This window comes from Podarcis bocagei (assembly GCF_964188305.1).
Source record: "Podarcis bocagei genome assembly, chromosome: 4".
In the NCBI taxonomy this organism is placed as follows: Eukaryota; Metazoa; Chordata; class Lepidosauria; order Squamata; family Lacertidae; genus Podarcis; species Podarcis bocagei.
The window spans coordinates 77436522-77463180 of NC_138128.1; the positions used below are offsets into that span (position 1 = coordinate 77436522).

General features: G+C 42.8%; 1 protein-coding gene and 1 long non-coding RNA gene across 6 annotated transcripts in view; one reads left to right on the forward strand and one right to left on the reverse strand.

The window, feature by feature from the left end:
- The window catches only part of ANK3 (ankyrin 3), a 401108-nt gene that overhangs the window by 109811 nt on the left and 264638 nt on the right, over window positions 1–26659 (forward strand). The gene's annotated exons all lie outside the window — the stretch shown is intronic.
- Window positions 10694–17339, reverse strand: LOC308585562. Of its 2 annotated transcripts, none has more exons than XR_014007490.1 (3): window positions 16850–17339; window positions 11337–11439; window positions 10694–11139 (listed from the first exon to the last, which is right to left on the reverse strand). It is a non-coding gene; the product is annotated as an uncharacterized lncRNA (long non-coding RNA). The 2 variants fall into 2 exon arrangements; XR_014007491.1 differs by having other exon boundaries at window positions 11341–11439; window positions 16850–17338.

A 26659-nucleotide genomic window follows, 5' to 3' on the forward strand; every position in this document is an offset into this window, starting at 1 on the left:
TTTCTAACGCCGTCCAACTACTCCACTTTTGTGCATGTATAACTTTGGTGCTGTTTCTAATACCCTTTCCCTCTCCACCTCTTCGTGAGCTGGCGGTGGGGAATGAGCCTCTTAATGAAACTTAGCTGTACCTCTGTTGAAACACTTGGTACACATTTGTGTTTGGAGGTTTCATCCATCATACAGGCAGGTCACTGCTCCCTGTTGTGCAGTCTCTTATTCCTCCCCCTCCTCTGTGCACAACGGTGATGCAAATACCCAGAATGCCTGTCATTAAACTTTTAGAGCTCCCTGCCCAGAACAATATATGTGCACGTCTCCATGACTGGCTAAGTCAAGGAAATTCCTCAGTGCCGCCAACGTTTTCTCAAAGCCCTTCCTGACCCTTTTCTCCTCCTACATGTCCCTGAGCTACAGGGGTCATTGGCTGGTCTACCTGTCTCTTTCTAGCAGAGTGAGTGGCGTTAAGACACGTTCTGTGTGGTATCACAGGACAAACTGCTTCTGGCCACAGTTCTCAAATAACTTCAGTAGGAACTGTTTCAGCATGGAACTGAATGCTTAAAAGCAGCACGGCCTTTCTATGGAAAATGGCAGCTCTGGGCCAAATCAAACCCCCTCTGTGGTTTTGTAAAATCTGGCAGAAATTAACCTGTGACCTGTAGTCATTAAATAGTGTGGCAGCTGACAAAATGTGGAGAAAGTTGAGACACCCAGATACTGCATTGTTTGTATAATATATTATGGAGCAGGAGGATGGAACTCAACAGGGAAATGCCATTTTCAACAGCAGCCTTGCATTTCTTGTGGCATGTAGTTCTTTCCTTGGAATGACCAGTTTGGGGAGTTCCATCATATATCTTTATTCTTGTCAACAATCACTGAGACTTGGGCATCTTTTGTGGTCCTTTCCCTTCAACCCTCCACTATTAATATAGTGGCATTTTGTAGGGCTGTTGTGAGAATAAAAGTGGAAGGCAGACAGTGTGTAGGAATAGTAGACAAGAACCTAAGCACTTTTGCAGAGTGGTTTATATGACAGTGCATTATGCACATTCTTATTTAGAATTGCTCCTGTTTTTCACAGTCCATCTACTGTGAAATGCCCGACAAAAAATAGCATGAACTCCAGTCACCTACTCAGTGTACCAATTAATGTGATGGACTCACATCATTACACACCCCTGTATCATTGTTAAAGTTAAGCTAGAAAGGCTCTAACTTTGAATTTGTTCTTCATTCCTCCCCTTTTGTAAACTGACTGAAGTTTTCATTTTGGATTAAAACATCATTTCCTGCAGCATGTGCATTAACTAATGATTCAGTAGATGCAGATAATTTTGGAGTAAAATCTTGTGGCTTTGCCCAATTTTGGCCAACACTGCTGTGTAGCATAGAAAAATGGTCTGCAAATAGGTAAGATTTAAATAGACTGAGTTCCCCACAATGCTTCATGTTTATGAAATAAGATTCATTTTCTTTTTTCTTTATTTTACACCCCACCCCTCCTTTTGAGCATCTTGGTTTAATTTGGAGAGTGGTTATGGGGTTTGCAAATGAATTTGACACACATAAAACTTGACAAGCAAAAAAAAGCAGGGGGTGACCCTTTGCTTTCTGTGGTATCTAAATCTATCCAAAGTAACATCCTATCTCACCGCCAAGTGCTGCCATCTCTGATTAACTCTTCTTTGGTTGTGCATTTGGGTAACCTCACTGTGTAGCTGAATCAATAACAGCAATTCAATCTGCTGATGCCATATTCTCCAGACTATAAAATTTCCCCTTGAGAGTGCACTGGCCAAGCTAAACCCCTGGGGAGGGGTAAAGTAGCTCCTGAAGGTGACCTAACCCTGATCTTTCCTCATTTAAGTCCATGTATATGTTTACCACATGTGTGTACCACCCGCCTTTAAAGGGTGGAGTCAATTGGATTTTTCCCCATTTTGCTTAATCATAGTTCAGTGATGGAGCACGTGCTTTGCATGTAGAAGTTCTCGGGTTTCAATCCTTGGCATTTCCAGTTAGCAAATGCTCAGGGAAGAGGGATCTGAGTGGTCCTCTGTTTGAGCCCTTGGAGAGCCACTGGCACCTGGAGTAGTCAGTTTTTAGTTAGATGGACTGGTATGAGACTCAGGCTTTAGAGTCAAACTTGGGTTTCCCAAACTTTGATCATCAGCTGTTTTTGGACTACAACTCCCACCATCCCTGACTGCTGGTCCTTGTAGTTAGGGATGATGGGAGTTGTAGTACAAAAACAGCTGGTGACCCAAGTTTGGGAAACCCTGCTTTAGACTATGGATTGGCCAAATAGATAAACAAATCACCCAGCACACATCATTCCTGTCCAAGAGCCACAGTTTCTCTTCTACTAGTTTCTAATCGTCAGTGTTTTCAGACTCTGCTGATACTGGTGCATAGGATGATTTGAGGTGAGGGTATTTCTATACAGCTTGATAAGTATACAGATGTATAACCTGGGGTGGGGTGGGAAACACTGCATTTACAGTACCTGGGAGTCCTATGCTATGCAGGCTTACTCAGGATCAAGTCTAATTCGGTTCAACTGGACTTTCCTGTGGGCATGTATTTGGATTACAAGCTTGCTCATAACCAGAGGTCGTCAACAAACTGAATTTGTGCCAGCTGATGATTTGTCACATGTTGCACTTTTGATAAGCTGGCTTTGGATGAGTGCTGCACATGGTGCTTTTAAAAAAATTTGAAACAGTTGTCTTTAAATGGCTTGGGCTTCTCATTTTAGGAAAAATAATAATCAATTTGTGCTGTGGCGATGATCGCACCTTGTGTTATGTGTTGTTGTTGTTTTTAAAACTAAACATGGACGCATATTTTTATTTAGCTATTTTTAAAGCCTCTGTGTGACAAGAGAGTAATAAATGAAAATAAATCCAGAACAGGAATGTATGTGTGTGTGCGCGCATGCTCATGTGCACAAAGGAAATCAGACATTTCTGAATTCATTCCCATTTCTGACATTGTTAGACAAAAATTACAGCTCTTATCTGTGCTGTGTAACCATGGTTACCATGTGATTACTTTCAGCAGAGAATTATGTACGAGTATAGGAGACAGTGGCCTTGTTTCAGCCTAGACCATATGCATTTGGCTGATAACTATGTTAATTGGCTGCAATCCTTATCAAGGCTGCACATTGGGGTCTTTTAAATAGGCCGAGATTTAAATCTCTACGTCGTTTCCCATTTCTTATATGGAACAACCATTGCTGCTTTTTGCTTAAATTGTACATTGTACATTATACAGTCAAATGAGACATGTGTATACATGGACATGCGCCTTCCAATCAAGCACACCTTTTCCCATATTTATAAGAGCAGAAGTGTTTGTTGTCAGAAACACAGTGTTGCACTGGAAGAAGCAGCTGTATGTCAATCCCACAACCGTCCATAATGGGCAGCTCAACTTACTAGGTGTCACAGAACCACATATTGCTGCCACCTACTGTAGAACACAGAGCCAATAACTGGCTCATCTTCCATAGCAAGGATCACCACCACTGGCAAACATGTTTGCAGGGAGGAAGGGGTTAAGGTCAGTGCCTGGTAGTGGCAGCAAGGAGCCATTCTGAGCAGCACTTCAACTGACTGAGTCCTATGAAATTGTGTGCACGTACCAGCTTTGAAGCTCAGTGCTCTTCTTAATTATGCCTCCTTTGGAGTGGTCATTGTGATAGCAAGGGCTGGGAGTGCTGGCCGTTCGTTAGAACCAAAAGAGAAACTAAGACCTTTAATTTGTCAATTGGACAACATCCATAGAAGCCATTTTGAGCAAATGGCAAGAAGCCCAAGTATAATGGATGTTGCACTGGGAGAGCTGAGAAGCCGCCTTCTGTAAACCTGACTCTGAAAGCCTGTATTTCATGAATCTGGATCATTAAATGCAGCCTAGTTGCATATGAGCATGACTATTTTGCGCTAGAGTTTTATTTTCACTTGTTTGTTGCATATGTGATCTACCTGTCTATCTATCTACGGTATCTATCTATCTATCTCCGTTCCTCACCCTCAGTCATTTTTTTCCTGGCACTCTAAGACCCCACCAATTTTAGCAGCAGCAAAAGTGGGGGAAAGATAGACCCAATGATTTTTTTTTTGGGGGGGTGAACCTCAGCAGCCTGATGGGATGTAAATCCCATCAGCCCCCCTTATAGTAGACTGAAGCAATATGTAAATAAAACATTACATCTGCCAGCCAATTTGTTATTTCAAAGCAAATGCCAATAAAAAGAAAACATAAAGATCATTGGCAATTCTGTTTGATACATGATGTGTTTTGTTTCTCTCACAATGCTCAACTGTAAAAGTGGCTCAAATATTCAAAAATCATTTGTACCTGAGCATATTGGATTGTGGCAGTGCAGAAAAGAAAAACTGTGTGCAATTTAGTGTCTGTTCTGTGTAAAACTAACAAACACTACACCATCAAAATTGTTGAACCTGAGGGAAGAAACAAAATAAATAAATAGTTGAACCTGTTGGTCCAACCCCCACCTCAGGCCCCATATTCTACAGTTGGAGGGGGAATGTGCTAAGCATGCTTGAGGTGTTCTGCTGCTGTGGATTTCAATACAAACTGACCTGTACCTCCCAGTTTGGGCAAATAAAACACTGGGTTGAAAAAGAAAGAAATGAGATAAGGTCCGTTGGTTGAGAACAGAAAGATTAGAGAGACGTTTTAGAATGTGAAAAGGGGAAGTTGGCCATCTTAATGAGATTTAAGAGGAAATGTTTCTGAGCACAATTCAAAGTGTTGGTGCTGACCTTTAAAGCCCTAAACAGCCTCGGTCCAGTATACCTGAAGGAGTGTCTCCACCTCCATCGTTCTGCCTGGACACTGAGGTCCAGCGCTGAGGGCCTTCTGGCAGTTCCCTCGCTGCGAGAAGCCAAGTTACAGGGAAGCAGGCAGAGGGCCTTCTCGGTAGTGGCACCCACCCTGTGGAACGCCCTCCCACCACAACTACCAGACTTTTAGAAGACATCTGAAGGCAGCCCTGTTTAGGGAAGCTTTTAATGTTTAATAGGTTATTGTGTTTTGGTGTTCTGTTGGGGGCCGCCCAGAGTGGCTGGGGAGGCCCAGCCAGATGGGCAGGGTATAAATAATGAATTATTATTAATATTATTGTTGTTATTATTATTATTACTTCAGGAAAGCGAACAATTTGTAGGAGGGCTGAATTACACCAGATGAAGAGAATGTAAAGAAAATATAGAAAGCTGCAAGTCCAACTTTATAATTGGAAGAAGTATTTTGTGAATTGCCAGGTCAGAATTGGGGATCGGCTTGATTTGGCAGTGGCCCAGGGCTCAGAAGTGCTTCTTGCCACCCTCGCCACCATCACTGCTGCTTGTTGCTATCACTCTGAACAGTCACTCACCTTGGCCCCCTCCTCCTTGTTTATCCAGAGGTAGTGGCACTTCTTATGGAAGCTGAGGCGACACTTCGCTCCATTCTGTGGTGGGTGGCACACATCCCCCAAGATGCAATTGTCTGATGTCATCACACATGGCATCTTGTGGACTCTACCATTGCAGCCATCCACTGTAGAATGAACCAGCTTGGTTCCCCTAGTAACCATATATGTGTCACCACATATTCGCAGGAAAGAGAGGGTTCAGGGGAGTGCCGGGCAATGGCAGCAAACAGCCATGCTGCATGGTGACTGTGATGGGAGCAGCAGCACTTGGCAATGGACCAAGTTGGCAGAGGACCTGCCAATGGCACCAGGCCAAGGACCCACTAAAGACTGTCACTGGCCCTAATAGATTTTATTTGTTGAATAGTAATCTCGATTTAAAGGCTGATTCAGCATTCCACACTAATAATAAAAGGGTCCAGAAGGAACAGTAGGCCCTGTGGCACATTAATACAATTTCAGAACGGCCATCAGACGACTCGATGATGAATGCTTGGGAAATGATTACAGAATTGCTCTATATGCAGATAATGTTCCCCACTGCCCAGACAGCCTGAGGCAAGTATATTAATTAAATTAAATTAATGGAAATGTTGGAAGAGTACAGTAGTTGGTTATGAAGTTAACACAAGAAAGTTGGGCGTAATCCAATATTATCAATAAAGAGAGGAAACCATATACAATGAAAAGTGAAAATACATTAAATACCCATATAACAACATTTCAGGAGATATGAACAATTTGGTTAAATGTAACCATTTGGTTAAATATTTGATTAGATATGCTGCTGTGCAGAATAGCAAAAAGTTTCTATGAAAGGTCTACATTAAAGATCTCATGGATGGTAAATTCTTCATGGTGGGAACAAACGTTTTGAACAAATGCTTGCTTTTTACTTCACAATGACAGTTAAGATCCCACAAGAAATCTAGGACATCATTAACTGTTTTTTCCAGAACAATATGATTCCTGGAATTAAATAATGAATTATGCAACAACAACAAAATACTAATGAAGTAAGGCTAGCTAGCAGTTCAAAATCAAATTAAATATTCATGGTGTTATATTGACTTCTGTCTGCATGTGGTGGGTAGCAAAGGCTGTTAAGTCATGCTGGACTACAGAACAGAAGGCCCTATAGCAAAATAAGAGGGGCAGACAGAGGAGCAATGTCAAACTTAATTTAATACAAAATGCCAGGTTAAGTAATATGAGATAAAGATAGCAATAATCAAGGTCCCACCAGAGTCTCCTTTGTGTATGTGGTTTTGTATCATCAAGCCTTTCTGATGGCTCAAACAGTTATTAATGTTGATGGGAAAAAGCAAATGCAATTAGAGTTTGTGATTTGCATTTGTTAATTCTCTCCCCCCCCCGACTTTTAACAAATTAAGCAATAATATACAAACCCTTTCTCTAGCCTCCTTGCCGCCTCCCCAAGTAGCACACTTTCAATATTTACTAGTCAGGAATTTTGTGGCAAAAGTGTCAGTAATTTGCCTGTGCTGGGGCAGGGGGGAGGGAGAGAGATCTTGCCAACATGGAAAATCTGGTTTCTCTTTTAAATGATCATATCACAGGAACATTGGAAACTGCCTTCCACTGAGTCAGTTCATTGGTCTGTCTAGCTCAGTATTTATTTACAACAGTGGTATGAAACTTGTGGTCCTTCAATGCTGCTGCACTCCATCTTCCACCAACCTCCAGCAGGATGACTGGTGGTCTGGAATGATGTGAGTTAGAATCCAGCAACACCTGGAGAGCCACAAGTTGTCTACCTCTAGTCTACAGTTTGCAGTGACTGGCAATGGCTCTGTGGGGTTTTAGAACAGGGGTCTTTCCCAGCCTACCCAGAGTTGTCAGAGATTAACCTGGGACCTTGTGCTCCACCTCTGAGCTACAGCTTTCCCATTTCTCGGTGTCTATGCAGCATAGTAATGATAAATCCCAAAGAAAATTAAGCAATTACTTGCAGGTGGCGATATCTGTTGGGTAAGGGAATTATGTCGGGCAGATCTATCAATAAACGTTAGGGTTGCAGTTGAAATGTGGCAGGATTGTTTTAACCAAATCTTGTTCAAATTGAATTACATGCCAGCGAGAATTAAGGAAATTATATAGTGCAGCTTTCATGGAGATGTTAAAGATGTGATGCATATTAAACGGGGGTTTTGTGTGTGTCATATTTGGTGTTAATGTAAAACCATGCACACTTTTCTTGTTTGAGACATTGTGAATAGTTAAGATATTGTGGGTGATATACTTTGTCCTACACCACAGGCTCTGTTACTAAATGAGAAGTAGAAATAGAAGTAGGTAATTTATTAGTGCTTGCTGAAATGATACAGCAAAGTACCAGAAGTGTTCTTTTGAAAGGGAAAAAAAAGAGTATCTGTGGAAGAATGGTGTGGGAAGGTGTGGAATGTTATGATTATGTGTAAATTAACTTCCCTGTTTAAGGCAAGATCTGCCAGTGTTATTGCCAGGGCTACATTTTTAAAGGCCTGGGGGAAAACACACTCATGTGAAAATGTGGACATGCAGTTATTGTCAGTATTGTTAAGTAAATAACATTTATGCATTACAGGCACAGTGGGGTTGTTTGTTGTATATTTGTACATTTAGATTGTTTTTATTACCTAAAGTGGGGGGGGGGTGAAAATGTGATGGCTGCTTGGGTAGTATTGCTTTGTGCTTCCTGTAGAATGCTGCATTCTGGTTCCTGCTTGGAGATGCCTGCAGTTGCTGAACATTGCCAGTAGGAGAAGTTGGTCATGTGATTAACTGGAAGGGTAGGGCAGTGAAGAGGTTTACAAAGCAGGAGGAGGTCTCTCACTGTGTGTGTGTATGCACATGCAGGGCTTGGGAACAAGGGCTTCTCCCTCCTGCCATTGCTGTCAGACACCCCATATCTAAAAAGATGGGTTGCCACTTGCAGAAGAACATCTGTGACTTAGACTGCAACCCTAGCCACACATTCCTGAGAGTAAGTCCTGTTGAGTACACAGATCATATGGTTGTGCTGTATATCCTTAAGCCTTGAACAGATACATGCTTCCACTTTCAACTAGCATTCACAGCCTCCAGGGCAATTATTTCCACTTGTTTTAAAAACCATGGAAGTGTAACATTGTGGAGCCCAATTCTATGCCAGATCCTGGTTTTCTTTGCACTGTAAAATTGGGAAAGTTTGCTTGAGATGAATAAGAAAACATAATTGGGATAGCAATAACAATATTGTCAGGTCTCATTTAGTAGACCAGTGATCCCTGAGTCTTCTAAGGGGCTGATAAGCCACAGCCCAATTGCTATCAATTGTAATACAGTGACACGTGGACTCGGTTACATAAAATGTGCGATTTTGCATTGTTCGGCTGACATAGTGTCTGTGAACTCTTAAAGACTTGGGTTTCTCATAAACTGCCTAATTAGTATTTAAATTACACCCCAAAAACTCCTCTGCTTTAGCTTGAACCTTGTATTTAAACTTTTTACTGAAATGGGGCCTTTTATGTTTGTTAGTACACAAATAGATTTCTAATTAGCCAGCACTGGAAACAGTGGGAAAGATGGTTTATTACCAGGGATGGTTTGAGGATAACATTATCTTTTAGATAGGGGGAGGTCGCTTTGATTTTCCATGACTTTGTGCAATATCACTTCTCTTCACTTTTCTTCTTTTTAAAAAATTACTTCATCAGATTCCTGTTTGTACTTGCCAGTTGGCCTTTAATCAAACAGCAGCGGTCACAAGTATGAATGATAGGCAAATCAATATTGTTGTGACCTACAACCTGTGCCATTAAATGTTTCCCATGCTTCAAACTCGGCATTGTCTTTTGATGGGGGAAGTCCAAGGACACAGCATTTCCTCTCAACTAATCCTCAAAAGCCTGGGATTTCCTTCATTGAAATATTGTGGGGTACGAGAACTCTACCGTGCTAGAGTAGGTAGTTATGTACAAGGTAAACAATGCAAATATTTGCTACTCTTCCATACTGGTTCTGGAGAAGCACTTGTAACAGGCCTCAGGATGTCAAATGCAGTGTCTGCAGGACCAAGGAGAGCTCCCAGTCCTGCTTCAACTAGAACCATTGCTCAGCTGAGTGCTTAAGCACCAAAACAGATCTGATGCCTTACCCTTGCTCCTCAGCTGTGTGCTGGAAGGGACCTGTGCACTTAAACTTCCCATAGCCTTTAGGGTGTGTTTTCACCACCCCAGAAGGCAGGACTGGACCTACCGTTAGCAGACTAAGGTAGCTGCTTCAGGCAAATGCTTTTGGATGTCATGGAATGGTAAGAAGTTATTGTTTGTTCATTGTTGGTTTTTTGTCAAGGAAAGGGGTTTTCTTCACAAGGTGACAAAATAACTTAGTCAGCTGTGGACACCATGCTGCTTGACTTGGAATGGGGTGCTGTTTGCTGCTCCACCTTAGGCAGGAAAATGTTTTGGCTTGGGAACATGCAAGTGACATTTATTGAGTTATTTCCATATTGGCTCTGCACCTGATAGGTCTCAGTTCGTGTGTGTGTGTGTGTGTGTGTGTGTGTGTGTGTGTGTGTGTTTGTGTGTGATATCTATCTATCTATCATCTATCTATCTATCATCTATCTATCTATCATCTATCTATCTATCATCTATCTATCTATCTATCTATCTATCTATCTATCTATCCACTGTCCCTCTCCTTCAGCATAAAGTGACCTCTGGGTAGCTAACAAATCATTACTGACCTCAACAGCAGAATAATGTTCTGCAGAACATCCTCTTCCTTTGGACAATGTTGCTATTTCTCAGAGTGCACGTGGGGCAGCTTAAGGAATATGGGGTGTCTGAGAAAGCTTCGTCAGACTCATTCTGCTGTCTACATTTGGGGAATCTGAAGCCTTCTTCAGAAACAGATAGTAATGGTTTCTTGCAAATATCCCACCTACCTCATATTCAGGGTATAGTTATATTGAGGATAAAATATCTTGTAATAATAGGAATGTTGTGTTCAGGAGATTTCTTTCCAGCAGTGAATAGTTTGAAACCTGTCAGGCCTTGAGCATCTAACACTCCTGTCAGCTCAAGGTAAGTTGAGTGGAAGGAAAATGTGTTAATAACCCCTTTCCGGAATATGGTTTAAATATCTTTATGTACGTATATTCCCCACATGAAATATGACAGAACCATTGCACTTGTTCAGTACTAATGTGACAGAGAAGAAAAAGTAATGAAGACATCTTAGCAAATGTTGGCTACTCAGATGCATTCTGATATCATTGTAACATAATAATTGCTTAGTGCACTCTAGTTAAATCATGGTTGAAATGTTTCAGACACAATGTTCTTGCAAAAAGTACATGTTGTTGTCTTTATGTGCCTTAAGTGCCTTTAAAAAATAGGGAGTCATTACAGCAACAGGATACAGACCAGATGCAACAGAAATCCTGGAGAATTCTCTGTAGAGCCATCATTCTCTTTTTGACATACTGGCAGCCGCCGAATGTTATTAACTTATTCACATGGGAGGCCACTGACCTCTCCACACCTGGCTGTAACATCTATTCTTCATAGAAACGCCAAATAAGTTTGCAAAGAGATGCTTGGGAGTGCATAGACAATACCTGCTGAAATCCCAGTAGATTTCCAGTAGTTGGGAAAACCTCAGTGCCCAGGATAAGCTCCCTTATGTCTCCCCTGTAAGTAGAAGTAGATTCGTTTTGAGAAATACAGTGGAACCTCGACTTACATGCACCTTGTCTCGCAGATGTTCCAAGTTGCGTCCGTGGCAAACCCGGAAGTAAACACTGGGTTTGCCGCAATTCGCGCATGCGCAGCAGTGGCTTCTGCCATCTGTGCATGTGCAGAAGCGCGCTGCCGCTGAATGCGCGCACACACAAGACACCTCTTCTAGCATCCTGTTTTGACCAGCTGACAGACCTCCGGAATGGATTATGTCTGTAAATAGAGGTTCCACTGTAGTACAAGTTGTATAATCTGCAAAATAAGAGAAATTCAAATTTTAGGATGCAGCCATTCTTGTCATGGAACTTGGGTCACCCTGGTAGAAATTGTGTGTGTGTTATAAGAATGATACTTATGAAGGGCAGGGGGGAATGACCCCAGGTGGTGGCAGAAGTGAGGTGAAGAGCAGCAATGCAACTTTACTGGAAACATTTTATTGGGAAAGGAAGGGTGGGACAGAAAGGAAATGAAGCTGATTCCTGAAATATTTTGCAGTTTTATTTAAATGAACCTCAAATATTTCACTGTGTTGTGCAATGTATTGATCCATGAAGATGAAAATATACATTGAACAAACTTGCAGATGAGAAAGAGCACCAGACACCATCCTGCTTGTACATTTGTTTTTGTCTTAAAATATGCCTTTAAAACACAATCAAAGAGAAAACACTTAATTCCTCATTTCATCTAGGATCCACAGCTCCCCATTTTTTATTGTGAAATGAACCTGACTTTTTTTTAAAAAAAGCAGGCTGATAAAGTATGGCTGCACTTAGATGGATTTTAGATGTTGACCACCTTATATATCACTTCAATTTTCACATGTCTCATCAATGTAGCACCTCTGAATTAAATGTCTTTTCTTCTTGCAATTTTTTCCACCTTGACATCTGGTGTTTTTTAACATCATTTTCATTTTTAATGCTTTCAAACAACTCCTTATGTGAAAATGTTAATAAGCAGGCTTGCGAGAGGGCAGTACCACCTCAACTAGTGAACATGCCAATGCTGTAAATTGTTATGCCTGTTCTGTGGGGTTATACAAAATTAGCTGGTAAACTGGGGTGGTAGAATTCTATATGACCACCTGAGACCACAAGTGGGGAAATGCCGTATTTTGAATTCTCCTGATGGTCTAGCTTCTTACACAAGAGCAGGAAAAGATTTCCATCCCAGATATGTTCTAAATGGTGCTACAATCCAGTATTCTGCATACTCTTTCTTCAATATGCACGCTTTTGTTTGGCACTTCCTTTTCTCAAAAACAAAAACCTTTTTATATTGAATCCAGTAACGCCATGAGCTACTGTTGCTGTGTAGTGCTTAATTCTTTCCAGGGCCTTATTCTGTCATGCCAGTATTAAACATTTTGAGTCGCTTTGTCTAATGCGCCAGATCTGTGCTTTAGAGTAAGCCTCTAAAGAGTTTCACTGAGTTTATTATGACATCTAGGGATGCTATGTCTAGGATCCCCAAATCCCCACAATGCAATTTGGACAGCTCACGGAAGAACCCCGACCAAACCTAAGAGGAGGCGTGTAGTGGTGATAGGGGATTCCCTACTGAGGGGAACAGAAGCAGTGATCTGTGGGCCTGACAAGATGCCTCGGGAGGTGTGCTGTCTCCCCGGGGGTAAGATCCAAGATGTAACTGAACGACTGCAAGGAATCATAAAACCCACTGACAAATACCCCTTCTTCTTGGTTCATGTGGGAACCAATGACACTGCAAGCAATAGCCTCCAGAAGATCAAAAGAGACTACGAGGCTCTGGGCAGGAAATTGAAGCAATTAAATGCACAAATTGTCATCTCATCTGTCCTCCCAGTTGAACGACGTGGCCCAGGGAGAGAGGGAAAAATAGTGGAAGTGAACAGCTGGCTTCGCAAATGGTGTAAACAGGAACGGTTTGGATTCTTAGATCACGGACTGCAGTTTCTTGAAGATGGACTTCTGGCAAGCGATGGGCTGCACCTCACAACGGTTGGGAGGAATGTTTTTGCCAAAAATCTCAAAAACCTCATCAGGAGGGCTTTAAACTGACTAATGTCGGGGAGGGAGACAGTGCTCCTGAAGGTAGGAGTCTATCAATTGATGAAGATGATCATCCAAATGTCATAGACCAAATGGAGCAAACAGCACACAGACCTAGTGGTGGGAGGAAAAAATCCTTAAATAAGAGACACGGGGGAATGATTAATGGACTTCAATGTCTGTACACTAATGTGCAAAGCATGGGACATAAACAAGATGAGCTTGAGCTCTTGGTACAGCAAACTAAATATGACATAATAGGCATCACTGAAACCTGGTGGGATAAGTCCCATGATTGGAATGTAATAATGGAGGGATACAATCTATTTCAGAGAAACAGACCAGACAAGAAAGGAGGAGGAGTGGCGTTATATGTCAGGGATGTGTATACCTGTGAAGAGATCCAAGATTTAGGACCTCAAAGCCAAAGTGAGAGCATTTGGGTCAAAATTAAGGGAGAGAAGAATAACAGAGACCTCATTGTGGGAGTTTACTATAGATCCCCAAGCCAAATGGAGGACATAGATGATGCCTTCCTGGAACAGATGGCCAAGCATGCAAAAGGAAGGGAGATAGTAGTAATGGGGGACTTCAATTACCCGGATATTTGTTGGAAGTCAAACTCAGCCAAGAGCATAAGGTCAAACAGATTCCTCACTGGCCTTGCAGACAACTTCATTGTCCAGAAAGTGGGAGAAGCAACAAGAGGAACAGCCATTTTAGATCTGGTCCTAACCAATGTTGATGACCTGGTTAGTTGGGTAGAAGTGGAAGGATCATTAGGCGCGAGTGATCATGCTCTTCTGAAGTTTACTATACAGCGGAAAGGAGCAGCCAAGCATACTAGGACTCAATTTCTTGACTTTAAGAAAGCCGACTTCATAAAACTTAGGGAAGTGCTGGGTGAGATCCCATGGACAGTAATACTAAAAGGAAAGGGAGTTCATGATGGCTGGGAGTTTGTTAAGAGGAAGATAGTAAAAGCACAACTTCAGGCAATACCAATGAGACAGAAACATGGAAGGTGCCTAAAGAAGCCAGGGTGGCTATCTAAAGAACTTTTAACTGAGTTAAGATTAAAAAAGGATGTGTACAAAAAATGGAAAAGGGGGGAAACCACCAAAGAGGAATTCAAACAAATAACCAGCACATGTTGACACAAAGTCAGAAAAGTTAAAGCACAGAATGAACTCAGGCTTGCTAGAGAGCTTAAAAGCAACAAAAAAGGCTTTTATGGGTATGTCCGTAAGCAAAAGGAAGAACAAAGAAACAGTGGGATCACTCAGAGGAGAAGATGGTGAAATGCAAACAGGGGACACAGAAAGGGCTGAACTCCTCGATGCCTTCTTTGCCTCAGTCTTCTCCGATAAAGAAAACAATGCCCGACCTGAAGAATTTGGAGCAAATGATTCAGCAAAGGAAACACAGCCCAGAATAACTAAGGAGATAGTACAAGAATACTTGGCTAGTTTAGATGTTTTCAAGTTTCCAGGGCCAGATGAACTGCATCCAAGAGTATTAAAAGAACTGGCAGATGTGATCTCAGAACCACTGGCAGTCATCTTTGAGAATTCCTGGGGAACAGGCGAAGTCCCGGCAGACTGAAGGAGGGCAAATGTTGTCCCTATTTTCAAAAAGGGGAAAAGAGAGGACCCAAATAATTATCGCCAAGTCAGTCTGACATCAATACCAGGGAAGATTCTGGAGCATATCATTAAGCAAACAGTCTGTGAGCACCTAGAAAGGAATGCTGTGATCACCAATAGTCAGGGAACCCAATGAATGTAGCCTACCTTGATTTCAGCAAGGCATTCGACAAGGTGCCCCATGATATTCTTGTAAAGAAGCTGGTAAAATGCGGTCTTGACTGTGCTACCACTCAGTGGATTTGTAACTGGCTGACTGACCGAACCCAAAGGGTGCTCATCAATGGTTCCTCTTCATCCTGGAGAAGAGTGACTAGTGGGGTGCCACAGGGTTCTGTCTTGGGCCCGGTCTTATTCAACATCTTTATCAACGACTTGGATGATGGACTCAAGGGCATCCTGATCAAATTTGCAGATGACACCAAACTGGGGTGTGTGTGGCTAACACCCCAGAGGACAGGATCACACTTCAAAACGACCTTGACAGATTAGAGAACTGGGCAAAAACAAACAAGATGAACTTTAACAGGGAGAAATGTAAAGTATTGCACTTGGGCAAAAAAAATGAGAGGCACAAATACAAGATGGGTGACACCTGGCTTGAGAGCAATACATGTGAAAAGGATCTAGGAGTCTTGGTTGACATGAGCCAACAGTGTGACGCGGCAGCTAAAAAAGCCAATGCAATTCTGGGCTGCATCAATAGGAGTATAGCATCTAGATCAAGGGAAGTAATAGTGCCACTGTATTCTGCTCTGGTCAGACTTCACCTGGAGTACTGTGTCCAGTTCTGGGCACCACAGTTGAAGAAGGACATTGACAAACTGGAACGTGTCCAGAGGAGGGCAACCAAAATGGTCAAAGGCCTGGAAACGATGCCTTATGAGGAACGGCTAAGGGAGCTGGGCATGTTTAGCCTGGAGAAGAGGAGGTTAAGGGGTGATATGATAGCCATGTTCAAATATATAAAAGGATGTCATATAGAGGAAGGAGAAAGGTTGTTTTCTGCTGCTCCAGAGAAGCGGACACGGAGCAATGGATCCAAACTACAAGAAAGAAGATTCCACCTAAACATTAGGAAGAACTTCGTGACAGTAAGAGCTGTTCGACAGTGGAATTTGCTGCCAAGGAGTGTGGTGGAGTCTCCTACTTTGGAGGTCTTTAAGCAGAGGCTTGACAACCATATGTCAGGAGTGCTCTGATGGTGTTTCCTGCTTGGCAGGGGGTTGAACTCGATGGCCCTTGTGGTCTATTCCAACTCTATGATTCTATGATTCTAATTTGCATATTATGAAAATAAAATGCCCTACTAATCAACTGATCTGATCCACCACATTAGCCTAGCTAAATGTATAACAGCCTGAATTATTCTTGCCAGCAATAAAAACAAATGAGTAGAAAATGTCCCCCCGTTCTCTGAGTGTATGCTCAACATTCTTTCTAAAAATGAGACTTTTCCTACCAGTTGCTCAAAGGTTGTGGGTTGCCAAGGGCAGCTGTTGAATTTCTACATCCCTCTCCTTCTAGGCCACTGACCTCCTCTCTTCACTGACTCTGGGAATAGATAATTTGCTCCCATCACAGCTGGCTGGGATAGGGGAAGCTTTCCATGTGAGAAAGAGGCCTGAGGACATTGAGGGGGTAAAGCATGGCCTTTTATCCAAATGACTGAATGCCTTGGAGGAAAATGTTAATATTCTGCAGAAGCTGATAAAGTTAAACAAGCAAGTGCAAGTCATTCCAATGCAGGCTTCTGGGAGGAAATGCGCAGATTGGCATCTTTAGATCCTACAGATCCCTGAACTTAGTTCATTATCATTCTTTCTTAGAAAAGAAACCAAAAACCCACCAAGCTACTCCAAGTGTTAATTAGATGTGGTTTACTAGAGCAGATTCCTAATTTTAGAAGGATTAATCTTCTGTGTTAACATGATCAAAATAGAAGAAGAAGACAATGTTTAGACTAGCATATGCAATACTTACCAGTTTCAGGAGGATGTAGAATTAGCTTCCTCTGGTAGGAGGTCTGGTCAGTGATGGTTTATAACCTACAGGTGGCCTCCCAGATAGCCAAAGAGTTGAGAACTTAAGTCAAGATGAATTCTCCCCACCTTGAAACTACTTTGCACTCCTGAAAGTAGAAAGAGAACTGATACCTCTGGTGATGGGTGGGCATATATTATTGGCTGCACTCTCAGCTGACAAAGATGGAGAATACTGTGAGCAAGAGGCGCCTAAGTGTCTCAAAAGCCAGTGGTTTCTCTTGACAAGAAGCCAGAGCACACTGAACCAGGCTGGGGGCAAGCCTTGGGTGCTCTAGGCAACCCTATTATGACTCAAGGCTGCTGTTGTCATCAGTTAATGTGGGAGCAGGAGAGGCTGCTTACCATTTGTCATCCCTATTATGACAAAAGCAAGAGAGTGGCTGACCTTGTGCCTCTAGGGATTGCCTCTTGCTTATTGCCTCCTTGTTCTCTTTCAAGGATCCAAGCTCAGGCAAATGGAAAAGGAAATCTTGATCTTTCCTTAATAATTACTGCTCTTCGATCCGTGCTGTGTGAAAGTGTCTCTGTCATGATTCATATTGTTGCCACTCTCTGTAAACCTAATTGATCATTGGTAATTGCCTTAGATCAGGTTAGACCATTTAACTTAATGTTGTCTTCTAGGGGCTGCTGTGCTTGCTTGCATTGCTCACCACCCATGCCTGCCTGCATCTCGCCCCAACCCCCATAGCTCATCCCTAAGATGCTCACATCTCACCCCAGACCCTAGTAACTTGCCCAACTCCCTTCCCCATCCCCTCACAGCTTGCCCCCAACCCCTTCCCTCATCCCCACACAGCTCACCGCAACCCCTCTATAACTTGCCCAACCCCTCTTTCTCCCTTCCAAACCTGGTCCAAAATAACACTAGTACACGTGTATTGTCTGTGCCACTAGGCAGTCAATAATATTATTCTGAGATGCATCCTTTTAAAATGATAGAGATGCAACTGGACTGGCAAAGTTGTTACAGGGCCTAAGCTCTTCCAAAAGTAGCTCACAGATACAATATTTTGATGAGCCATTATGTGTTAGATAGTCCTCAGGGGCAGAAAGTGACCACATGGCTTATTATAACGTGTATTTATTTTTTAATATGTGCTGTTGCCTTAAGACACACTTTTTGCTAACTTGCGCTGTCGTTGACCAAGATGCAAATTGACTAGATGCTACAATATGCTTTGTAGTTTTGCGAGATGGGGATAAAAATAACACATTAAAAATTGTGAGACCTCAATTAAAATAACACATGGAGAGGATGTTAAAGTAATGTGAAGCACATTATTGCATGCATGTTGAGAATATGCCCTCCTATCAGCATCACTGGTGTCAACAGCCAGCTAGAGCGAGCTCCCTAACGAGAGGTTTCTAATTAGTCTCTCCCCACCCCCTTGACTTAGATATCAAATTAAATGTGCTTTATGTTCTATATCGTGCACTATTATGCTTTAAAATGCTTAGATCTGAACAACAAGCTGAATGATGGATCCTAGCAGTGACTTCTACAACTCGCTAATTTGACAGTGAACCACAGGCACTGACGGACAAATGACTGTCAGAAGTGCCAGTAGTGGGATGCGGATGCTCCGCAGCAGGCGGCAGGATAGCATAAGACTGCAGGGATGGCTTCAAAGGTTGTGGGATCAGGCATTTGCCAGTGCCCCAAAGCAAGCAAAGGACCCAGTGCCCCCCACTCTGTGCTGCCATCTTCTTCTTTGGCAATTACTTGTAGCCAAGTAAGATTGTCTTCCATGAATGTGGTCTTAACGGCGTGTCTGTAAGTGACTGTGGAGGCCAATGCTGGATCCACACATCCTTTCACAGTGGGGATATAGGTTTCTGGGTGGGAGTTGATCGTGGTGAGGATTTGCCAAACGTGCCTTCCTCTTAGCAAGTTTCTCCCTTTCTTCCTGAGTTTGTGCTTCTTCAAAGTCCATGACACCTTTGGTGGAGGCTATTCTCCAATTGAAGCGCTTACAGGCTTACCTTTGAAATGGCATCCTACAATGTCAGAGGCAGAATGAGAGAATTCTCAGTTTGTACATCCCACCTCACTGATGGGACCCCACTGAGAACTTTCACGAGGGCCCCCAAAAAATCTGAGTTTCAACATTGACTAAATCACAACTGTGGTGGTGGAAAGGCCTCTCACAGAAAAGGGTTCCAGTGGCAAGCTCTGTTAAATCTGTATGAATATGGTGGGATGTGGAGAAAGAATGAGGCTGTTTCACTTAAAGGTTCTGTTCACTATTCACTTAGATGCGGCTTAGGAGCACTTTTGCATTGACATTGGTGATTATCATGATGAGTCACAGAAAAACAGCAATCCTTAAATGAGAGAGAGGTGGCCTTCACATATAATTTGATATATATGTTTCCAGTTTTTCCAGTGATGCCTAATCAGTTGCATTAATCAATAGCTTGATTCATCCCAAATAGCACACATCATGCTAGTGGACATGTGGGCAGCTTTTGGGAAATGAAAGTGTCAGGTGCAAGTTTACTTAGCTGAGTTATTCTGTCTTGTAGGTAAATATCTCGTTCTTACTGGGTTTCATCTAAGCAGACCGAACAGAAGCTAACTTTGAACTCTGCCACCATCTTAAAGCTTTGACCATGATTTGAGAAATTGATCACATCATTTCCTTAACACGGGGATGAGAAACGTGTGGCTATTCATATGTTGCTGGTCCCCCAACTCCACCTAAGCAAAATGAGAATGCCTTGAAGGAAACAGGGAAGTTCTCAAACCACCGGATAGCTCAGTTGGTTAGAGCATAGTGCTGATAAATACCATGGTCACAGGTTCAGTTCCCATTTGGGACAGCTGCATATTCCTGCATTGCAAGGAGTTAAACTAGGTGATCCTCAGGGGTCTTCCAACTCTACAATCCTGTGATTCTATTAAACACCATAATGAACTCTGAAGCTTTTGTGACTGATACTGTATTTAAAGGTTTTAACAGCCACAATGCTGAACCATAGTTTTCCACTAGCCAGAGTCTACATCTGCTAATTGTTTTAAATTAGTATTTTCTTCCAGCTGTCTGTGTCACCAGCATTGTTGGCCAAAAGAGTGAAGTTCAGGCAGGTCCATCAAAGGCAGTCATACCACAGACCATGATCTCAGACCCTGAAAGGTCACATGACTCCAGTCTGGTGCCTCTGGATGAAATGAGTCTCCTAGAGCCACTGCCCTCTCTCACTTTGAGCAGATTGTCACTCAGGAAAGTTCCTTGCATCTTCCTCTGTGCCCACCACACTACAGCTTTCAACCTGATACTTTACCTTTACCCTGCTTTTCTTTGACCTTCAGCCTTTTTCCTTCAGTCTACTTATCTACCCCTAGCCCAAGGTTTTTGCCGGCCCATGAACCTGGATACCTGAAACCTAAAAAGAGTTCAATGAGAGATTTCATCCACATAGGTTATTTTAATTTGTGAGGGGAGGAGAAGTGGTGTGTGGGATGATCTGTTTCTCCCCTCTCATTTTGCTAATGAAGCTCACAAAAGTGACCTTGGAACTGGCCCCTGAGGGATGCCACTTATTTTGTGTATTTTAACACAATCCATGATTTATGATCCCTTTTCTGGTGTCTCATCAGGGGGGGGCTGAATGCTTAAGCTGCTTGAATTTCAGCATAGAGAGTCTGTTCAAATGCTGCTGTCAAGCTTGATTTTCTCAAAGCTTCACCTCATGACCCCTTGGCATTTCAGGGAGACATTTTGTGATAGCATAAATGGGCTCCAATAGGCATGTGTCAGAAGCTTCTGGGTGGGGTCTGTGGGGTTCATTCTAAGGACTGTTAGACCAGAGGGATAAACACATGCTGTTCTCCACCAGAGTTTTAATTGCTGAGTTGTTTTGTTGCATTTTTAAATGGATTTAATAATGATGATGCCGACCACCACGACATTTTAATGGGATTGTTTATGGGGCTTCAAATTCTAATGTTTGTGCAGTTGATTTTTGTAAATCACTCTGAAGCCTATTTTGGCGTTCAGCAGTGTATACGTAATATCTGCTCATATACTCCTTAACTAGGCATTATTTTTATTTATTAAATTTACACATCGCCTAACAGAAGATGCCTTTAGATTGTAAACTGGGTCCCAGGTGAGCTGCCCTGGGGAGAGCATTCCAAAGCCTGGGATGACATTGGCCACCACTGAGCACAGGCTATTTCTTGTCTCACTACCCTTAACATTGCACTATAAGCTCCAGGAGACTGGGCAGTATCTCACCTTCAGGGTTCTTGAAGGACACTGGTCATATTACTTGTTTGCAACTTCCAGAACTGTCAGTGTCTCGGGATTCTTCATCTTGGCTCCAGTGTAAGTCAGCAGTTTCCCCTGCCCTAGTTTCCTTCATTTTCAGGGGTATGTTGAGGCACATCCATCAACTGCTGTTGTAGCTGGAGATTAAGCACTGAATCAAGATGTGCTACCTATTGAAATGTGGAGGTTTTGGTTTCCTTGGTAACCGCTACTTTAAAAAACAAACCACCACAACAACAACAACAACACTAGGTCTGATGGTTACTTGTATTTTTTCCCCTCCCCACCCAAAATTAGTAACACACAGTTTGAAAACAGTTGTCATACATAATATCTTTCTGCAAAAAAAACCTATTATACCTTAAGGTTGTCAAAACTGGATGAAAATAAATCTCTTGGTTGTGTAACAGTGCCTAACACCGCAGCTCTGAAATGTGAAAATACACGCACTTTAGGCAATTCTTCCCTCTCACTAGCTTTCCCCTTCCACTTCATTCTCAGTGATGGCTCTTCCCTGTGAAAACAGAAACCGTAGGGCTCTAAGATACACTTTGTGATAGATTCCATTTGTCTGGCGACTATGAGCTAGTGTTAATAAGAGAAGACGGAAAAGCTAAAGCCCCCGGGGCAATCTGCAGAAGAAAAAGTGAATTAAGGTTAAGGGAGAAATGTGTCATCCTCAATATTAGCTGTCCTTCAGCTGATCGTCCATTGAATTTGTGTTGTATACACACACACACACAAGCACACGCACACACAAAAATATGCTTTTAAATTTAGGCCTGCTTTGCTTTTTAAAAGAAATTGAGAGTACTAACTAGAAATACAGAACTCAGATGCTAATATAATTCCTTTACACTGCACAGGAAGAGATATGTTGCATTATTTCTGCAATTTCCACTGTCTGGGGAGAAGCAATGCCAGGAGTTAAAGGTGTGAAAAGCTTACTACTCCTTACAGAAGAGGGAAAATGGTAGAGTTTGTACACTAGCCATTTCCCCATTTTGCTTCTTTAGACCAGTGTTTTTCAACCTTTTTTGGGCAAAGGCACACTTGTTTCATGAAAAAAATCATGAGGCACACCACCACGGTGTGTGGAGAGGGAGATGTCAGAGCCCCGCTGCTCTCTATGGGGAATCGGATGAGAGCGGACCGCCTGTCCGCTCTCATCCGATCCCATCCGATATGATCCCCACCCAGGACGGATGGAAAATAGGGTGGACACAGTCCGGTGCCCGTCTAGTGGGCGAAAATTTGACTTTTTTTTAAAAAAAAAATCTTTCGAATTTTTCAATTTTTCCCACGGCACACCAGGCAACATCTCGTGGCACACTAGTGTGCCGCGGAACAGTGGTTGAAAAACACTGCTTTAGACTTTATTAATTACACTAGAAAAACGACAGTTTAGAAGCATGCTTAGAAGAAGGACCTTTACACTGCAGGATGTTGGCAGGTGTGCTCTTAAAGATTTCAGGCGCACACCCATAGGACAAAAATTTGCATAAAGCATGTGCATTCTAATTGATGCGTATATATGCAAATTTAGAAATAATTACTGGAATGGAAAAAAACTGGGTGCTAGTTAAGTCTCAGCTGGTGATTTAAATGGAAATAAGGTGAGAAGGCTTCCGTACTATGCCCTGATCCTTCCATTGTGGAGGAAAGTACCACTTCAATGGAGCTTCCTTCTGAGTTAACAGCCTCTCACCAAGGACGCTAAGTGAGTTTTTGTAAGGAGAGGAAGAAACATAGGGCCAGTGGCAAGCATTGGAGCAAAGGGAGACTATGACACTTCAGCCTTTCAGAAGGTAGTTGAACAGGTATATGAACAGGTGGTGCAGGTCTGAGATGGGTAGCTGCGGGGCAAGTAGATGTTGCTGCTCAGCCATTTAGTGCAGATCTTGAACTTGTCTTCCTCATTCTCCCTCTGGGTGATGGCGTGCCTCCAGATAACATTCACCCAGCAGCACCAAATGTGTATGTTCAGTCTTCACCAGCAAGGCGTCCTCACAGCCAAGACAATGTTGTCGCTGCCCAAGCATGCCATGACACCACCTGGGAACATTTGCATCCCCCTTGTAAGCAGTTCTGCCCCTGCCGTCCATCTGGGTAAACTCATTCTCTCACCTGCCCACTAGAATTAATTGGCAGAGCTGCTAACTTGCTCCCATAATCAACAGTTTAAAGCCTCAAATGCCATTGGGAAATTACTGTTTCGGGTTCCTGGGTCATTGTAATTGCCTGTAGAGGCAGCCATTTCCCACATACAGTGCCCCTGTGAACAAGGAGTTTCCAAGAGGCATTTGGACCAGGGTGGAGGAACCAGTTCACAGGATGCAGCTCAGTGCCTTTGTAGCCTTCTCCCTTCCCACTTCCACTCTCCCTCCCACACAGCTGAAGTGTGGGGTGATGGCACTCACACATCCTCACACCCCCTGCATCTGCCGGGTGGACTTGGAGCAGAGAAACATTGGGCCAATGGACTAACAATACCCCTGGTGTGTATCTTGTGTCCCCATGGGACTGCCAGTGGAGTTGAGGCCAGAGCACCCAGCAGCAGAAGTGAAAAGCAGGCATTGTCTTCCTTGCAAACTTTGTGCAGCATTTTACCATTTCCCGTAGGGATGAATGGCAGCTCATTTACTCTTTCCCACACAACTAAGTGCGGGTCTTCTCAAGCAGGTTAATGGCGCCGGAATAGCCCCATTCTTTGCTCCATTTGTTGTCCTTGCCAGAGTGTGATGGGGCATTGGAAACTGGCTGTTGCGTAGAAAGAAAGCTGTCACTGACTCTCAATGCTTTCTTATGGGCAAGCAAGAAGTAGTTGTATATGTTAGTTTTAATAGAAGCAAGGCCCAGATGGTAACTGTGAATAGCAATACTGTCTGATCAAGAATAGGCGTCCTATTGTGACAGCAGTCACGAAATTAAAAGACGCCTGCTCCTTGGGAGAAAGGCGATGGCAAACCTAGACAGCATCTTAAAAAGCAGAGACATCACCTTACCAACAAAGGTCCGTATAGTTAAAGCCATGGTTTCCCCAGTAGTGATGTATGGAAGTGAGAGCTGGACCATAAAGAAGGCTGATCGTTGAAGAATTGATTCTTTTGAATTATGGTGCTGGAGGAGACTCTTGAGAGTCCCATGGACTGCAAGAAGATCAAACGTATCCATTCTGAAGGAAATCAGCCCTGAGTGCTCACTGGAAGGACAGATCGTGAAGCTGAGGCTCCAATACTTTAGCCACCTCATGAGAAGAGAAGACTCCCTGGAAAAGACCCTGATGTTGGGAAAGATGGAGGGCACAAGGAGAAGGGGACGACAGAGGACGAGATGGTTGGACAGTGTTCTCGAAGCTACAAACATGAGTCTGACCAAACTGCGGGAGGCAGTGGAAGACAGGAGTGCCTGGCGTGCTCTGGTCCATGGGGTCACGAAGAATCGGACACGACTAAACGACTAAACAACAACAACATGATCAAGAATATTCATGGCTGAATCTGTCTCATTTGCTCTCTCATTTAAAATCTGCTAATCTTCGAAAAACAATAATATATAAACTGGGATGGTATATCCTTTTCCATTAAAATTGTTAAATGACTAAATGTTCATAGCGATTCTTAATTATGTCCTACCAGTTTCACTGACATATTTCGGTTGCATTTGTGAATCTTTGGTCCAGGGCATTTTTACTCATGTTGCATGTTCTGCTCCCATTCATATGCCAACAAATCCGGCAGTCATAATAGAACTTCTGGGCTACATTCTACTGCATCTTTTCCCCTTCACCTTTTAGAATGAGGGTGTGAATCCCACTCCCCTATGCCACTGTTTGGGAGCTGGGGAGGGGGGAGAAGGTGCTGCTGCTTGTTATTCTCACTCAGGCAACACACAAAAATGGCAGGCATGTTGACCGAAAGGTAACAAGGAAATGGCCTGCACTGCTGCCGTTACAATGATGTCACTGTGTGGAAGGCTGTAGGGCAATTGTAGCCTATTAAATCAGCCAGGAGGAAATCCAGTGGAAAAAAAGGGCAAAAGGAAGGGAAAGGGTGTCTGGAGGACAGACATGAATTGTAGTGACAGGGAGGCTGTGCCTTCATACATATGTACCTGCAGCAGTAAGCAAAACCAAACCAAATAAAGAAACGAATGAAAATCCTGCTCTGTTTTTTTTATAAGTGAGGTTTAGGACATAGGAAATACAAAATCTTGCCTTGTTGAGGCAATATATTCTCATATATTTTCCTCTGTGGATCAAATTGTTTCTTTGCAGCAGCTATTGAAATGTGTTGCCCTAAACGTTCAAGAACCTTGCTGGTTCAGACCTAAGACCCACCTAGTCTGTTCACATACTAGAAAACAAGATACGTATGAGAAGTCTACATGCAGGGCATCTCTCCCACTCATGTTCCCTGATGGGGTCATGATGCTTATAATACTGGAGGCAATACAGACATCATGACTCATAGCCATTGAAAGACTTGCCCTCCATGAATTAATCCTCTTTTAAAACCACCTGATTTGGTGGCCATCCTATCCAAGAGGATGCTGTGCTAGACAGACCTTTGGGCAAGGCTCTTCTTCTGTTCACTGTAGGTATCTACTTAGGTTTCCTCCCCAGCATTGGACTTTTGCACTCTAACATGTTGCTGGAGTGTTTAGCATTAGTGGTCTGCATGGCCAATGTGGCTGTGCCTTGCAAACCAAAAGCTGTAGTGAGTAACAGAAAAGAAACTACATGTGGTTCTCCAGTGACAAACTTTTCTTTACCACTTGAAGTTTTCTTCTCTTACCTCTTCTCTAGGTTCACAGAACCACAGGTGCACATGGGGAGCAATAGTAGTATTTCGCTTGCCGGTTCACATGATCACTTGATATGGAGATATTGACTGACCTTACAATCTTATAGGACTGCTCTCAGTTTGGTACTGCATTCACTTGATACTAATGAGGACGCTATCTGTAGCCATCTGTTTCACACATCCAAACCATCGTTTATTGGATTTAAGGAAAAATAAATCTGATTATTTTAACAGTGCAAATTTTCTCTGTTGGTATTAACAGCTGGGTGTGTGTTCAGGAAATCACAATTCTATGCTGTCAAGCTCTGTGCTACAGCTACAACTCCATTACCTCAAAACACAGTAAAAATATATGCCAAAAATGCAATGCAATTTGAATTCTCAAGACTATAGAGTTACCTGCCAGAATTGGTTACATCCGCTTTCCGGTTGTAGATTCTGTGCTGCTAAAGAGACATATTTTAAATAAGTCAGTGGATCTGTGCCAAAATTAATTCTGAAGGTATTCTATCACCTGCTTGATTGATTTGCTGCAGAAACCATGCTACAGTTTTGCAGATCTCTGTCTCCTCGTCTCATAGCAGGAGTGAATGTGAGAAGAGTGGCACCACAGACGATGACACCATCAATGACGACTGTCTAGCAAACTGAATTTCTTTGAAAATA